Below are 17367 nucleotides of genomic sequence, written 5' to 3'. Positions count from 1 at the left end.
AATTCTATCAGCCAATCGGAATCTAAGGGACGCCATCTTGGATGACGTCACTTAAAGGTACCTTCATTACAGAAGAAGACGTTGATTAAAGAGGATGCTCCACACCGGATGTCTTGAATGAAGGATGAAGATAGAAGATGCCGTCTGGATAAAGACTTCTGTCCATCTGGAGGACCACTTCTGCCCTTCTGGAGGACAACTTCTGCCGGCTTCGTTGAGGACATCTTGCCGCTTGGATGAAGACTTCTCCCGGTAAGTGCATCTTCGGGGGTTAGTGTTAGGATTTTTTAAGGTTGTATTGGGTGGGTTTTAAGGGCAATGCCCATCCAAATGCCCTTTTCAGTGCAATGGGGAGCTTAGGTTTTTTTAGTTAGGATTTTATTTGGGGGGTTGGTTGTGTGGGTGGTGAGATTTACTGTTGGGGGGGTTGTTTGTATTTTTTTTTTTACAGGTAAAAGAGCTGATTTCTTTGGGGCAATGCCCCGCAAAAGGCCCTTTTAAGGGCTATTGGTAGTTTAGTTTAGGCTAGGTTTTTTTTTTATTTTGGGTGGGCTGTTTTATTTTGATAAGGCTATTAGATTAGGTGTAATTAGTTTAAAGATCTTGTAATTTGTTTTTTATTCTGTAATTGAGTTTTTGTTTTTTTTGTAATTTAGCTAATTTTATTTAATTTAGTTAATTGTATTTAATTTAGTTATTTTATTTAATTGTAGTGTAGTGTTATGTGTTAGTGTAACTTAGGTTAGGTTTTATTTTACAGGTAAATTTGTATTTAGTTTAGCTAGGTAGTATTTATTTTAGCTAGGTAGTTATTAAATAGTTAATAGTAACTATTCTACCTAGTTAAAATAAATACAAACATGTAAAATAAAAATAAACCATAAGCTAGCTACAATGTAACTATTAGTTATATTGTAGCTAGTTTAGGGTTTATTTTATAGGTAAGTATTTAGATTTAAATAGGAATTATTTAGGTAATGATAGTAATTTGTATTTAGATTTATTTAAATGATATTTAATTTAGGGGGTGTTAAGGTTAGATTTAGGGGTTAATAAATATAATATAGTGGCGGCGACGTTGGGGGCAGCAGATTATGGGTTAATAAATGTAGGTAGGTGGCAGTGATGTTAGGGGCGGCAGATTAGGGGTTAATAATATTTAACTAGTGTTTGTGATGCGGGAGTACGGCAGTTTAGTGGTTAATTGATTAATTATTATAGTGGCGGAGACGTTGGGGGCGGCAGACTAGGGGTTAATAACATTATGTAGGTGTCGGAAATGTTGTGGGCAGCAGATAAGGGGTTAATAAATATAATGTAGGTGTCGGCGATGTTGGGGGCAGCAGATTAGGGGTTCATAAGTATAATGTAGGTGGCAGCGATGTCTGGAGCGGCAGATTAGGGGTTAATAAGTATACTGCAGATGTCGGGGGGCGGCAGATTAGGGGTTAATAAGTGTAAACTTAGGGGTGTTTAGACTCAGGGTTCATGTTAGGGTGTTAGGTGTAAACATAAATTTAGTTTCCCCATAGGAATCAATGAGGCTGCGTTACTGAGCTTTACGCTGCTTTTTTGCAGGTGTTAGACTTTTTCTCAGCCGGGTCTCCCGATTGATGTCTATGGAGAAATCGTGCACGAGCATGTACAACCAGCTCACCGCTGACTTAAGCAGCGCTGGTATTGGAGTGCGGTATGGTCATGGAGCACAATTTTGCTCTACGCTCACTTCTTGCCTGTTAACGCAAGCTTTGTAAAAACCTGTAATACCAGCGCTGTAGGTAAGTGAGCGGTGACAATAACGTGCAAGTTAATACTGCACCCCTCATACCGCAAAACTTGTAATCTGGCCGAATAATAATAATAAAACCTTAAAATAATGTTGTTTTTTTGTGAGAAAACATATAAAAAAATAGATTTTTCCAGTCTATGTAGTATTTTTTTTTTAAACGGACATATAACTGTAATAATACAATTCTAGTTATATAATTAGTTATAGCAATGCATTATTAAAGAGCATCTTGTAATTACGAGACACTTCTGTTATGTTACTATATAATAACATGCCAAGTCTAAACATTTCTATAAGATATTAACCACTTTACGCCGCTAGGACGTTCTATTCTGTCCTAACAGCGCTCGGCTTTAACACCGTTAGGACGACATGAAACCTCCTACCATATATAGCGTAATGCAGGCTTCTCCTTTTAGGGAATGAAAAAACGGCATTGAAATCACATGATTGCATCGGCAATCTCGTGATTTCATTTCTCCAGTATGTGTTTACATCAGAACATACCCGCATGAAGGGGTTAACACCCTTTTTACTGCAGTTGTTTATAGCCAGACTGACTATTTGCCTTATCTGGGCTTTATTCTGCAGACAATAATGTTAATCACAGTCATAATGTTCGTATAAAATGTATTGTTTTGCAGTTATTATCAGTAAAAGCAAATTAGGGACATATATGTAGCAGGGTTATCTTTGAGAAGTCAGCAGGTGCATTTTAAGTTCTTATTAATTAGAAAATCCTCAATTTTCAGAGCTGAATTAATCTTTACATTGTTAAATAGCACATGGAAATGTGGCAAAATAAATAATGAAAATATATTGCAAAATTGTATCATTATGTATAACTAAACAGTTTACATAACATTTAAATAAATGTTCATTGCTAATGATGGGGTTAATAAAAATCGTGCGTTCTGAACCTTGGACGGATTGTCAGTGTTTTTCCAGTGATCAGAATCTTAAAATGCTTTTGAAACACAAAATTGTTTCCTCACAATATCAACACAAAATCAATATCTTCATTGATTTGTGAGTTTAGCGATTATATCACAGGCTGAAGAATTGTGTATGAATCAATACCTCTCACCAGTGTATTGTTACACTAATAGGTAATATGTGTTGTATGAATCTGTGCTGTAAAATTAGAAATGTGTTTGTATGTTTTTAAAGGAGTTGAACAGGGCATTATCGTGTATGGAAATCAATACCTTTTATCAGTGTGTAGGAGGCATGTGTGTTTGTTTTCTTTAGGTTATCAGTTTGGCTAATTATTTATTGATGTAAAGTTCTTATTATATATATTTTTTTTTAACTTTAATTGATTGAGAAGGTAACATTTGTATTTGTTTTGGGACATTGTATGGCCGGGGTAATTTAAAAAGACAGCTAAACCCAAATTTTTTCTTCCGTGATTCAGATAGAGCATGCAATTTTAAGCAACTTTCTAATTTACTCCTATTATCAAATTTTCTTCATTCTCTAGGTATGTTTATTTGAAAAGCAAGAATGTAAGTTTAGATGCCGGCCCATTTTTGGTGAACAACCTGGGTTGTCCTTGCTGATTGGACAGCACCAATAAACAAGTGCTGTCCATGGTTCTGGGCCAAATAATTGCTGACTTCTTAGCTTAGATGCCTTCTTTTTAAATTAAGAGAGCAAGAGAACGAAGAAAAATTGATAATAGAAGTAAATTAGAAAGTTGCTTAAAATGGCATGCTCTATCTGAACCATGAAAGAAAAAATTTGGGTTCAGTGTCCCTTTAAGTGTTTTTAGCCAGTTCGCAAAACCAATGTTATTTTCAAAAATGTTGTGGGCCACTTGGTAATAAGTCAAAAACTGTCATCCTGGGTTTATCAAGTACTTTTAGCTATTGCATTTGATAATGAAAAAATGTGTTATTAAAGGGACATTGAACACCTTGAGATTTGTATATAAAATGTGTCATTAAATGGACATTAAACCCAACATTTTTCTTTCATGATTCAGATAGAGAATACAATTTTAAACAAGTTTCCAATTTACTGCTATAATTTAATTTACTTCATTATTTAGATATTCTTTGTTGAAGAAATAGCAATGCACATGGGTGAACCAATTACACGAGGCATCTATGTGCAGCCACCAATCAGCAGCTACTGAGCCTACCCAGATGTGCTTTTTAGAAAAGGATGTCAAGAGAATGGAGCAAATTAGATAATATAAGTAAATAAGAAAGTTGTTTAAAATTGCATGCTGTATCTGAATCATGAAAGAAAAAAAATGGGTTTCATGTCCCTTTAAAGGTACAGTCTATACTTTTTATATCATGCAGCAGTAAACAGTTATTTTAAAATGACAATTGTTTCTGGACCTGGTCACTTTAAAATGGCTGCAAAGTTCCGCCCACTGATGACATCACGATTTGGGCTGCATTAAAGGATTCACTAGTAACAAAAGACTCACTAATTGGATTCAACAGACTGTCAATTATCATATTGTGATGTCATCAGTGGGAAGAGTGCAGCTTAATCTAAAGTAAAACTTTAAGATGACTAAGGTGTAGACTGTCCCTTTAAGCATAATGCAACTACTTTGCAATATATTTGTATTATTTATTTATCCCTTTTTCATGTAATTTAGCTCTGAAAATCTGAGCAATTTCTAACACTTGAAATGAAGCCTGTTGACTTTTCAATACTAACGCTGCTACATATCTGTCTCTAATTGGCTTTAACTGATAACAACTACAAATAAGAGCACTTTATACTAACTGTATGACTGTGGCTAGCCTGATACTTTGCTAATTAAAGCCCAGGGGCGAGATTACAAATGTGGCGCGAGCTTCAGCGTAACTGCTGAAACCCGCGCCGCCCGTAATTTCACCTTGCACATCGGGGTATCACAGAAACCCCGCCAACAGTTCAAAAGGTGCCGTAAGTCGGATAAACTAGTGATGTCCAGAAATGTGAGGAAATACAAATTTATGGAGTCGCAAGTGACTTACGGCACTTTAGAAACTGCCGGTGCCTAAGAAACAAATTTTTTTTTTTTAAATCTCCCGTAAAAGTCTAACCCACCTCCCAAAAAGAAACCCAACATTTAAAAACCCCTATATCCGCAATCCCCCAACATCGCAACTAATAATAAATGTATTAACCCCTAAACCGACAACCCCCCACAACGCAATATGCCTAAATAAACTATTAACCCCTAATCCACCATTCACCCACATCACAATCTACCTAGTAAAAGTATTAACCCCTAAATCCACCAACTCCAAGATCGCAAACTACCTAATCAATTTATTAACCCCTTATCCGCCATTCACCCATATCGGAAAGTCACTATTAATCCCTAATCTGCCATTAACCCACATCGCAAAGTACCTATTAAAACTATTAACCCCTAATCCACCATTAACCCACATCGCAACAAACCTTATAAATCTATTACAGGGACATTGAACCCAAAAATTTTTCTTTCGTGATTCAGATAGAGCATGCAATTTCTTTCATGTAATTGGCAAGAGTCCATAAGCTAGTGACGTATGGGATATACAATCCTACCAGGAGGGGCAAAGTTTCCCAAACCTCAAAATGCCTATAAATACACCCCTCACCACACCCACAATTCAATTTTACAAACTTTGCCTCCTATGGAGGTGGTGAAGCAAGTTTGTGCTAAGATTTCTACGTTGACATGCGCTTCTCAGCATTTTGAAGCCTGATTCCTCTCAGAGTACAGCGAATGTCAGAGGGATGTGAAGGGAGTATCACCTATTGAATGCAATGATTTCCCTAACGGGGGTCTATTTCATAGGTTCTCTGTTATCAGTCGTAGAGATTCATCTCCTACCTCCCTTTTCAGATCGACAATATACTCTCATACACCATTACCTCTACTGATAACTGTTTCAGTACTGGTTTGGCTATCTGCTATATGTGGATGGGTGTCTTTTTTGGTAAGTATGTTTTTTATTACTTAAGACACCCCAGCTATGGTCTGGCACTTTATGCATTTATATAAAGTTCTAAATATATGTATTGTACTTATATTTGCCATGAGTCAGGTTCATGTATTTCCTTGTGCAGACTGTCAGTTTCATATTTGGGAAATAAGACATATTAAGAAATATTTTCTTATCTGGGGTTTAGTCTTTTTTCAATTGACTACTTTTTATTCTTTCAAATTGCGGGTAGTATTAGGCCTGCGGGTGCGCCAAATGCTAGACTTTATTGCGTCATTCTTGGCACGAGAATTTTTTTGGTGAGAAAGGTACGTCCGTTGACGCAGGTTCGTCACCTCCGGCGTCGTAGTTGATGCGGAAGTCTTGCACACGGTTACGTCGTTAGTGACACAGGTGTGTCATTTCCGGATGTTGTTGGTGCCAAAAAAATTTCTCTCACGTTGTGCGTCATACTTGGCGCCAAATTTTTCAGTAGTTTTATACCCCATTGCTGTTTGCCTCTTGCCTTTCTCTATGTCAGAGGGCTATGCTGTTTGTATTTTTTCCCATTCTTGAAACTGTCATATAAGGAAATTGATCATTTTGCTTTATATGTTGTTTTTTCTTTTACATTTTGCAAGATGTCTCAATCTGATCCTGCCTCAGAAGTATATGTTGGAACGTTGCTGCCTGACATCGGTTCTACCAAAGCCAAGTGCATTTGTTGTTAGATTGTGGAAATTATATCTCCGAATGTCATTTGTAATAGTTGTCATGATAAACTTTTACATGCAGATAGTGTATCAATCAGTAATAGTACATTGCCAGTTGCAGTTCCTTCAACTTCTAATGTACATGATATACCTATGAATTTTAAAGAATTTGTTACTGATTCTATTCAGAAGGCTTTGTCTGCATTTCTGCCTTCTAATAAACGTAAAAGGTCTTTTAAAACTTCTCATAAAGTTGATGAAATTTCAAATGACCGGCAGCATAATGAATTATCTACCTCTGATGAGTATCTATCTGATTCAGAAGATCCTTCCTCAGATATTGACACTGACAAATCTACTTATTTGTTTAAAATAGAGTATATTCGTTCTTTGTTAAAAGAAGTGTTAATTACTTTGGATATTGAGGAAGCTAGTCCTCTTGACATTAAGACTAGTAAGCGTTTAAATGCTGTTTTTAAACCTCCTGTGGTTACTCCAGAGGTTTTTCCTATTCCTGATGCTATTTCTGATATGATTTCTAAGAAATGGAATAAGCCAGGTACTCCTTTTATTCCTTCTTCAAGGTTTAAAAAATTGTGTCCTTTACCAGCAATTTCTATAGAGTTTTGGGAAAAGATCCCCAAAGTTGATTGGGCAATTTCTACTCTTGCTAAACGTACTACTACTCCTATGGAAGACAGTACTTCTTTTAAAGATCCTTTAGATAGGAAACTTGAATCCTATCTAAGGAAAGCCTATTTATATTAAGGTCATCTTCTCAGGCCTGCAATTTCTTTGGCTGATGTTGCGGCTGCATCAACCTTTTGGTTGAAGAATTTAGCACAACAAGAATGGGATTCTGACACATCTAGCATTGTTCGTTTACTGCAACATGCTAATCATTTTATTTGTGATGCTATTTTTGATATTATCAAAATTGATGTTAGATCCATGTCTTTAGCTGTTTTAGCTAGAAGAGCTTTGTGGCTTAAATCTTGGAATGCTGATATGACATCAGATTATTATCTCTCTCTTTCCAAGGTAATAATTTATTTGGTTCTCAGTTGGATTCTATTATTTCAACTGTTACTGGAGGAAAAGGGGTTTTTCTGCCTCAGGATAAAAAACCTAAGGGTAAATCTAAGGCTTCTAACCGTTTTCGTTCCTTTCGTCAAGATAAGGAACAAAAATCAAATCCTTTCCCCAAGGAATCTGTTTCCAATTGGAAGCCTTCCTCAAATTGGAATAAATCCAAGCCATTTAAGAAACCAAAGTCAGCCCCTAAGTCCGCATGAAGGTGCGGCACTCATTCCAGCTCAGCTGATAGGGGGCAGATTAAGGTTTTTCAAGGATGTTTGGATAAATTCTGTCCAAAATCAATGGATTCATAGCATTGTCTCTCAAGGGTATCAAATAGGATTCAGAGTAAGACCTCCTGTGAGAAGATTTTTTCTCTCACGTCTCCCAGCAAATCCAGTAAAAGCTCAGGCTTTCCTGAAGTGTGTTTCAGACCTGGAGTCTTCAGGGGTAATCATGCCGGTTCCTTTTCAGGAACAGGGTCTGGGGTTTTATTCAAATCTATTCATTGTCCCAAAGAAGGAAAATTCATTCAGACCAGTTCTTGATCTGATAATTTTGAAGCGCTATGTAAGAGTACCAACTTTCAAGATGGTGACTATAAGGACTATTCTGCCTTTTGTTCAGCAAGGACATTATATGTCTACAATAGACTTGCAGGATGCATACCTTCATATTCCGATTCATCCAGAACAATATCAGTTCCTGAGATTCTCTTTTCTAGACAAGCATTACCAATTTGTTGCTCTTCCATTTGGCCTAGCAACAGCTCCAAGAATCTTTTCAAAGGTTCTAGGTGCCCTACTCTCTGTAATCTGAGAGCAGGGTATTGCAGTGTTTCCTTATTTGGACGATATCTTGGTACTAGCTCAGTCTTTACGTTCTGCAGAATCTCACACAAATCAACTAGTGTTGTTTCTTCAAAAACATGGTTGGAGGATCAATTTACCAAAAAGTTTCTTGATTCCTCAGACAAGGGTCACCTTTTTAGGTTTCCAGATAGATTCAGTGTCCATGACTCGGTCTCTAAAAGACAAGAGACGTTTGAAATTGGTTGCAGCCTGTTGGCACCTTCAGTCTCAGTCTTTCCCTTCAGTGGCAATGTGCATGGAAGTTTTAGACCTCATGACTGCAGCATCGGACGCAATTCCTTTTGCTCATTTTCACATGAGACCTCTCCAGCTTTGTATGCTGAATCAATGGTGCAGGGATTATACAAAGATATCACAGTTAATATCCTTAAATCCCAATGTTCGACACTTTCTGACGTGGTGGTTAAATCACCAGCGTTTAGTTCAAGGGGCTTCCTTTGTTCGGCCAACCTGGACTGTGATCACTACAGACGCAAGTCTTTCAGGTTGGGGAGCTGTTTGGGGATCTCTGACAGCACAAGGGGTTTGGAAATCTCAAGAGGCAAGATTACTAATCAATATTTTAGAACTCCGTGCAATTCTCAGAGCTCTTCAGTTTTGGCCTCTGTTGAAGAGAGAACCGTTCATTTGCTTTCAGACAGACAATATCACAACTGTGGCATATGTCAATCATCAGGGTGGGACTCACAGTCCCAAAGCAATGAAAGAAGTATCTTGGATACTTGCTTGGGCGGAATCCAACTCCTGTCTAATCTCTGCGGTGCATATCCCAGGTGTAGACAATTGGGAGGTGGATTATCTCAGCCGTCAGACTTTACATCCAGGGGAGTGGTCTCTCCATCCAGATGTATTTTCTCAGATTGTTGAGATGTGGGGTCTTCAAGAGATAGATCTCATGGCCTCTCATCTAAACAGGAAACTTCCCAGATACCTGTCCAGGTCCAGGGATGTTCAGGCGGAAACAGTATATACGCTGACACTTCCTTGGTGTTATCATCCTGCTTACATGTCTCCGCTTCTTCCAAGTGTGATATCCAAAATCATCATGGAACAATTGTTTGTGTTGCTGGTGGCTCCAGCATGTCCACACAGGTTTTGGTATGTGGATCATGTTCGGATGTCCAGTTGCCAACCTTGGCCTCTTCCATTAAGTCCGGACCTTCTGTCTCAAGGTCCGTTTTTCCATCAGGATCTCAAATCATTAAATTTGAAGGTATGAAATTGAACGCTTAGTACTAAGTCAAAGAGGTTTCCCTGACTCAGTAATTAATACTATGTTACAAGCTCATAAATCTGTCTCTAGAAAGATTTATTATCGAGTTTGAAAGACCTACATTTCATGGTGTTCTTCTCATAAATTTTCTTGGCATTCTTTTAGAATTCCTAGAATTTTACAGTTTCTTCAGGATGGTTTGGATAAGGGTTTGTCTGCAAGTTCCTTGAAGGGACAAATCTCTGCCCTTTCTGTTTTATTTCACAGAAAGATTGCTAAACTTCCTGATATTCACTGTTTTGTACAGGCTTTAGTTCATATTAAGCCTGTCATTAAATCAATTTCTCCTCCTTGGAGTCTTAATTTGGTTTTGAAGGCGTTACAGGCTCCTCCACTTGAGCCTATGCATTCTTTGGACATTAAACTACTTTCTTGGAAAGTGTTGTTCCTTTTGGCCATCTCTTCTGCTAGAAGAGTTTCTGAGCTATCTGCTCTTTCTTGTGAATCTCCTTTTCTGGTTTTTCATCAGGATAAGGTGGTTTTGCGGACTTCATTTAAATTTTTGCCTAAAGTTGTGAATTCTAACAACATTAGTAGAGAAATTGTTTTCCCTTCTTTGTGTCCTAATCCTAAGAATTCTTTGGAAAGATCCTTACATTCTTTGGATGTGGTAATAGCTTTGAAATATTATGTTGAAGCTACTAAAAATTTCAGGAAGACTTCTAGTCTATTTGTTATATTTTCAGGTCCTAGGAAAGGTCAGAAGGCCTCTGCTATTTCCTTGGCGTCTTGATTAAAGCTTTTGATTCATCATGCTTATTTGGAGTCGGGTCAGGCACCGCCTCAGAGAATTACAGCTCATTCTACTAGATCAGTCTCCAATTCATGGGCTTTTAAGAATGAAGCTTCAGTTGATTAGATTTGCAAAGCAGCAACTTGGTCTTCTTTGCATACAGTTACTAAATTCTACCATTTTGATGTATTTGCTTCTTCAGAAGCAGTTTTTGGTAGAAAAGTTCTTCAGGCAGCTGTTTCAGTTTGATTCTTCTGCTGCTGTTTTAAGTTGTTCTTTTCATTATGAGAATAACTTATATTTTGGGTTGTGGATTATTTTTTCAGCGAGAAATGGCTGTTATTTATTTTTATCCCTCCCTCTCTAGTGACTCTTGAGTGGAGTTCCACATCTTGGGTATTGATATCCCATACGTCACTAGCTCATGGACTCTTGCCAATTACATGAAAGAAAACATAATTTATGTAAGAACTTACCTGATAAATTTATTTCTTTCATATTGGCAAGAGTCCATGAGGCCCACCCTTTTTACGGTGGTTATGATTTTTTCGTATAAAGCACAATTATTTCCAAATTCCTTTGTTGATGCTTTTTACTCCTGGCTATTCGTTAAACTGAATTGTGGGTGTGGTGAGGGGTGTATTTATAGGCATTTTGAGGTTTGGGAAACTTTGCCCCTCCTGGTAGGATTGTATATCCCATACATCACTAGCTCATGGACTCTTGCCAATATGAAAGAAATGAATTTATCAGGTAAATTATTACATAAATTATGTTTTTAAGCAACTTTCTAATGTACTCCTATTATCAATTTGTCTTCGTTCTCTTACTATCTTTATTTGAAAACGAAGGCATCTAAGCTAAGGAGCCAGCCAATCTTTGGTTCAGGACCCTGGACAGGTAAATGTATCCAACAATCAGCAAGAACAACACAAGTTGTTCATCAAAAATGGACCGGGATATAAACTTACATTCTTGCTTTTAAAATAAAGATACCAGGCAAATAAAGAAAATTTAATAATAGGAGTAAATTAGAAAGTTGCTTAAAATTGCATGTTCTATCTGAAACACAAAAGAAAAAATTTGGGTTCAGTGTCCCTTTAACCCCTAATCCGCCAAACCCACACAACGCAATAATCCTAATAAAACTATTAACCCCTAAACCACCAAACCCACACAACGTAATAATCCTAATAAACTTTTAACCCCATAAACCGCCAAACCCACACAATGCAATAATCCTAATAAAACTATTAACCCCAAATCCACCAAACCCCCACAACGCAAGTACCCTAATTAACTGCCAACCCCCCACAACGCAAATAACTAATTTAATTACTAAGACCCCTAACCTAACACCCATTAAATTAACCCCAAATTACATAAAATACTGAATTATAATTAAAATAAAAAATCCTAACAGTACTTAGAAAAATAAACCTAAGATTGAAGTAAAATAAATTGAAAATTAAAAAGCCCCCCAAAATAAAAACACCGCCTAATCTAATGCTAAAATACCAATAGCCCTTAAAAGGGCTTTTTGTAGGGCCTTGCCCTAAGTTAAACAGCTATTTTGCATTTAAACAAATCTAAGTCCCCACTTAACAGTAAAACCCACCACCCACCAAACCCCCCAAAATAAATAAACCTAACAAAAAAAAATCTAAAGTACCCATTGCCCCTAAAGGGGCATTTGTATGGGCATTACAGTGCTCACATACTCAGTGCAAATCTTGTTGCGCCTGCCTATGTGTGGCAAGGTGAAAATGGAGTAAAATGTTTCCATTTCCACAGCGTAAGTCCTTGCGCTGAATATGTGATACCGATTTGCAATGCGGTTCTATGTTAGCTTATGGGAATAAAAATTGTGGGCGACAGGGGAAATATATGCTCCACATTTATATGCTGCGTCGTATATGTCATAGCAAAACCGCGTAAAAACCGGCGTGGTGTTTATGTGTGTATATATGTCTGTAAATACATATAAACACATAAATACATACGTACACATATATAGACATAAATAAGTGCATTGGAGCCCTTTACAGTCAAGTACATGAACACTTGTAAAAGCATATTTATGCAATATTAATTTTTAATAAATGTTTTAACTATGTATTTACTGTAAATACTTCACATTCCAATGTTCTGCACATAGGAAAATATGTTCTTATAAAAGTATTTTTAAATAGATATTTATATATATATATATATATATATATATATATATATGTACCTATATACAGCATAATCATATAGATATATAGGTATAGCTATATGTAGAAATATTTAATTATGAATAAATAGAACATATTCTGCTATATGTAGAACATTGGTAGGTGAAATATTTATATATTTACATCTGATTAGTGCATATGAGAATATGCATTAGAGTTAGAACGAGAGTGGGGTACGTTTTGCGTCCATCAGGTTAGCAAGCGAGTGATATTTTTTTACTTACAACTTTTAAGTTGTAAGAGCAAAACCAAATGTGCGCAAAACATTGACTTCTAGCGCAGTTAGCACGTGATCGAAAGCACTAAATAGCGCCCCACTCGTAATCTTGTCCTTAGTATATATTATAATATATATGTTGTGGGTAAAGTCTGAAATTGGGTAATCCTAGCATTACCCAGGTAAAGCTGACATTACCCAAGTGGATGTGGGTAAAGTCTGATGTAACATGATACATCTTCTCAAAATGCATCAAGTCACTGCATCAAACATATATATATATACACGATGCACTGTAATTCACACATCTTCACTATCTTTTTTTGCCTTCCCCTGGGGTGTTTAAACAGTGGATGCCAGAGGATTCGGTTGGGGCACCTTCCTTCAACTCCCTAGGAAGAGGCAAAAAAAATAGTGTAGATGGGGTAATGTCAACTTTACTTTATTTCGGACATTACCCGTTACATATATATACAGGTAGCCCTCAGTTTACGCCGGGGTTAGGTTCCAGAAGGAATGGTTGTTAATCGAAACCGTTGTAAATTGAAACCCAGTTTATAATGTAAGTCAATGGGAAGTGAGGGAGTTAGGTTCCAGGCCCCTCTCAAAATTGTCATAAGTAACACCTAATACATTATTTTTAAAGCTTTGAAATGAAGACTTTAAATGCTAAAAAGCATTATAAATCTAATAAAATAATCACACAACACAGAATATATAATTAAACTAAGTTAAATGAACAAAAACATTTGCTAAACAGCATTATAAACCTAATAAAATAATCACACAACACAGACTTCACTTGCATTTTTCTGCAAACAGTTCTTTCTATGCATTCCAATCTGGACTGATTTATAGACAGGAAGATCGTATTCCTTTGAAATCTGCTTGATAGCTCAGGTCTAGTTAAAACTGATTAATTTCAGCTTGCTTGGCTTGCATATCTTTGCTGCAACACAAGCGGACAGCTCCACCTACTGGCTATTTTAATCAATGCACTACTTCTCAATGCTTTTCAATAGCAGTCACATGACTGAAAAAAAAAGGTTGTTATTCTGAAACGGTGTAAATTGAACCGTTGTAAACCGAGGGCCACCTGGGTATATATATACATTTTCGAACATTTTATTGTTGCTAATTTATGTCCTTTAAAGTAGTCAATATGGAAAAAACAATAAATCTTCAGGCTGTTTTCCTTGAAGTGCTCTTCAGTTTCACATAATCTACCCCTTAGTATTCAATTATGTAAACAATGTTATCAGCCAATTGAACAAATACATCAACAAACAGCAGTGGGTGGAGACAGAAAACCAGAAGGAAAGGAATAATAAAGTTATGGTTGTCTTTCTTGAATCGTAATGAAAGCATTCCTGTTTTGTGTTTTGGAAAATGCTGTGCTGAAAATACATTTTTGTTGTTATGCTTATGGGACATTTTTAGCTACATGGTGTACCAAAAGCTGTTAGTTTCAAACAATAGTTCTTCATTAAAGGGACAGTCTACCCAAAATTGTTATTGTTTAAAAAGATAGATAAAACCTTTACTACGCATTACCCAGCTTTGCACAACCAGCATTGTTATATTAAAGGGACAGTTTACTCAAAAAGTTTCTCCCCTTTAATTTGTTCCCAATGATCCACTTAACCTGCTGGAGTGTATTTAATTGTTTACAAGTAGCTCCTTTAACCTTATATTGGCATTTGAAATAGTTGATTTAGCTTGTGGTATCCCCACCTATGCTGAAAGTTTGTGGCCACAGGTCCAAGCTATAGATAAGCTTTGTAAACACAGCCAGCAGAAGAAATTACACTCCCAGTGGGATATAGCAGAGATAAGGTAATAGAATGTTGATTTTCCATTGTTCTCTCCAAGTATTGGTGATTGGTTTACAGACAGATATAAGATAAAGAAGCAGGTATATGTACACAATGTGATAAAGTAATGAGATCTGATTATACCTACAAGCTCAAATCAGAGTTTTAATATACACAAATAAACCTTAAAAAGCTTATTTTCATATTTTTTTTTACTCCGCAGGTGGTAAAAAAAGCAATTGTAAACACATTAAGGAAAAAACAATTTTACAGTATACTATCCCTTTAATATATGTTATAACCTCTAAATCTCTGACTTTTTCTAAGCCACTGCACACTGCCTTTATCTAAATGTATTTCTATAGAAAACAGTGCTGCAATGTCATTTGTGGCATGAAAATAACCTTGTATTTACTCCTGTGGAGTTATTCATGAACCAGCGCTAATTAACAAAATGCATGTCTGTAAATAGCACTGAGATAAGGGGTCAGTCTGCAGACTTATAAAGTAATCACAGAGGTAAAAAGTATATTAAAAGCATAGGAAAGTCAAAATTAAACTTGCATGATTCAGATAAAACATGAAATTGTACGACATATTTAAATTCACTTCTATTTTCAAATGTGCTTCGTTCTCTTGATATCCCTGGTTGAAAAAGAATACACACATATAATACACTAGTGGGAGCTAGCTGGTAATTGGTGCCTGCACACATTTGTCTCTTGTGATTGACTAACTAGAAGTGTACAGCTAGTGGCCAGTAGTGCAATGCTGCTCCTTCAGCAAAGGATAGCAAGAGAATGAATCAAATTTGATAATAAAAGTAAATTAGAAAATTGTTTAACCCCTTAACGATCAGTGTCGTACAAGATATGGCACTGGTTGTTTAGCCCTTAAGGACCAACACCATACCCTGTACAGTGCTGATGTTCTGGGCTCTTTGTGCCGCAATCTTGCGCTATAGTGCAGAGATCGCAATATTTCTGCATGTCCTACGAGTGGGACAGTGCAGAGATAATAGTGCAGTATATTTCCAATGCTGAGAGAGACAATCTGTGTCCCTCTCTGCATCCGGTTGTGGTGGTGCTGTACGTTAGTGGTGTAGGAGGGTAAGGAGGGAGGCGGGTTGGGCAGGCCCATTTGCTGGAGGAAGGAGAGGGCGGAAGGGGGTGGGAACAGCGGAGCCACTCAGTACCACTACTCTGCAGCAATTTAATGGTGAGAGGGAGGTATCCACTACACAACAGAAAAATTGTATTGAAGGGGAGGGAGGGGGGGCTGGACTACAGCAAATGTAGTCTTTAGCACATTAAAAAAAAAATAGATTAAAATATTTTAAATCGGTACTGGCAGAGAGCTGCCAGTACCTAAGATGGTGTTCACTAGTTAGAGGGGGAGGGTTAGAGAGCGGTTCTGGGAGGGATCAGGGAGGCTGGAGGGTAAGGGGGGATCCTACACTGCAGAAAAGAAAAATAAGAATTAAAAAAAAAGAAAAAAATTCCCATTGGCATACTGTCTGCCAGTAACTAAGATGGTGGTGACCAGTAAGGGGTGAGGGAGGGAAGATAACTTTGGAAGAGATCAGCTAGGGATCAGGTGGTGGGAGGTGTCAGGTGAGAGGATAATCTCTACACTACAGCTAAACTTAACCTTACAAGCTACCTGATAAACCCCTTCACTGACTGGAATTTCAGAAGTGTGGTGCGCAGCTGCAATTATTGGCCTTCTAATTACCAAAAAGCAATGGCAAAGCCATAATGTCTGCTATTTCTAAACAAAGGGGATCCCAAAGAATCTTTTACAACCATTTGTGTTATGACTGCAAAAATGCTATGTAAATAATTTCAGTGAGAACACCAAAATTCATGAAAAAGTGAACACATTTTTTAATATGATCAGATTATGCGGCGAAGCAGTGGTATGAAATATACTAAAATGGGTCTAGATAAATACCTTGGGTTGTCTACTAAAAATAAATAAATATATATATAGTTTTGATAGGTAAAAAAAAATGCTCTGGTCTTTTGTGCAAGTTTAAATATGCACAGCCTAAATCGGGATTTAAGTAAACTGCATGTGCAAAACATAAATAGAAAATCGTACTTGTAAGTACAAAATACAAAAGCGTAATTGTTGTTTTTTCGTAAAATGGGCTGAACATGGGTGTATATAAAATTATCTCTAAAATCCCAAAGTTATCTACTTAATGGCAAAGGGCTCTAATGCACCTATATATGTGTACATATATATTTATGTGTTTATATGTGTATATATGTCTATACACATATAAATACATTAATACATCTATATACATACAAATACATCTTTATCAATGTATGTGTATGTATCTCTATGTTAAAGTACTTTGGTGGCTTTTTGTTTCTAACACCTGAGATCTCATATCTTTAAATCCTTTTTTGTGCTTTTTTTTCTTAGACAGTGTTAATATAATATGTACTTTGTAATGAATTTTTGAAGTGTTTTGTGCAACTTTTTTTGTTTTGGAAAACAATTAACCACATCTCTGAGATTGCGATAAGGATTAAAGCATAAATGGGGAATGCGCCAGCGCAATTGTGATTTTGCTCAACTTCTAATATCAGCGCAACTATAAAGGCTCATGAAAACATGATATCACTTACGCAAAACAGTTTGCACTTCACTTGTAATCTAGCCCTAAAACATTGATCATTTTTACTAAAAACATTTTTGCCAA

Source organism: Bombina bombina, chromosome 4, assembly GCF_027579735.1.
Source record: "Bombina bombina isolate aBomBom1 chromosome 4, aBomBom1.pri, whole genome shotgun sequence".
NCBI classification, from domain to species: Eukaryota; Metazoa; Chordata; class Amphibia; order Anura; family Bombinatoridae; genus Bombina; species Bombina bombina.
The sequence above is the reverse complement of the archived record's forward strand: the minus strand, read 5'-3'. Positions refer to the sequence as shown.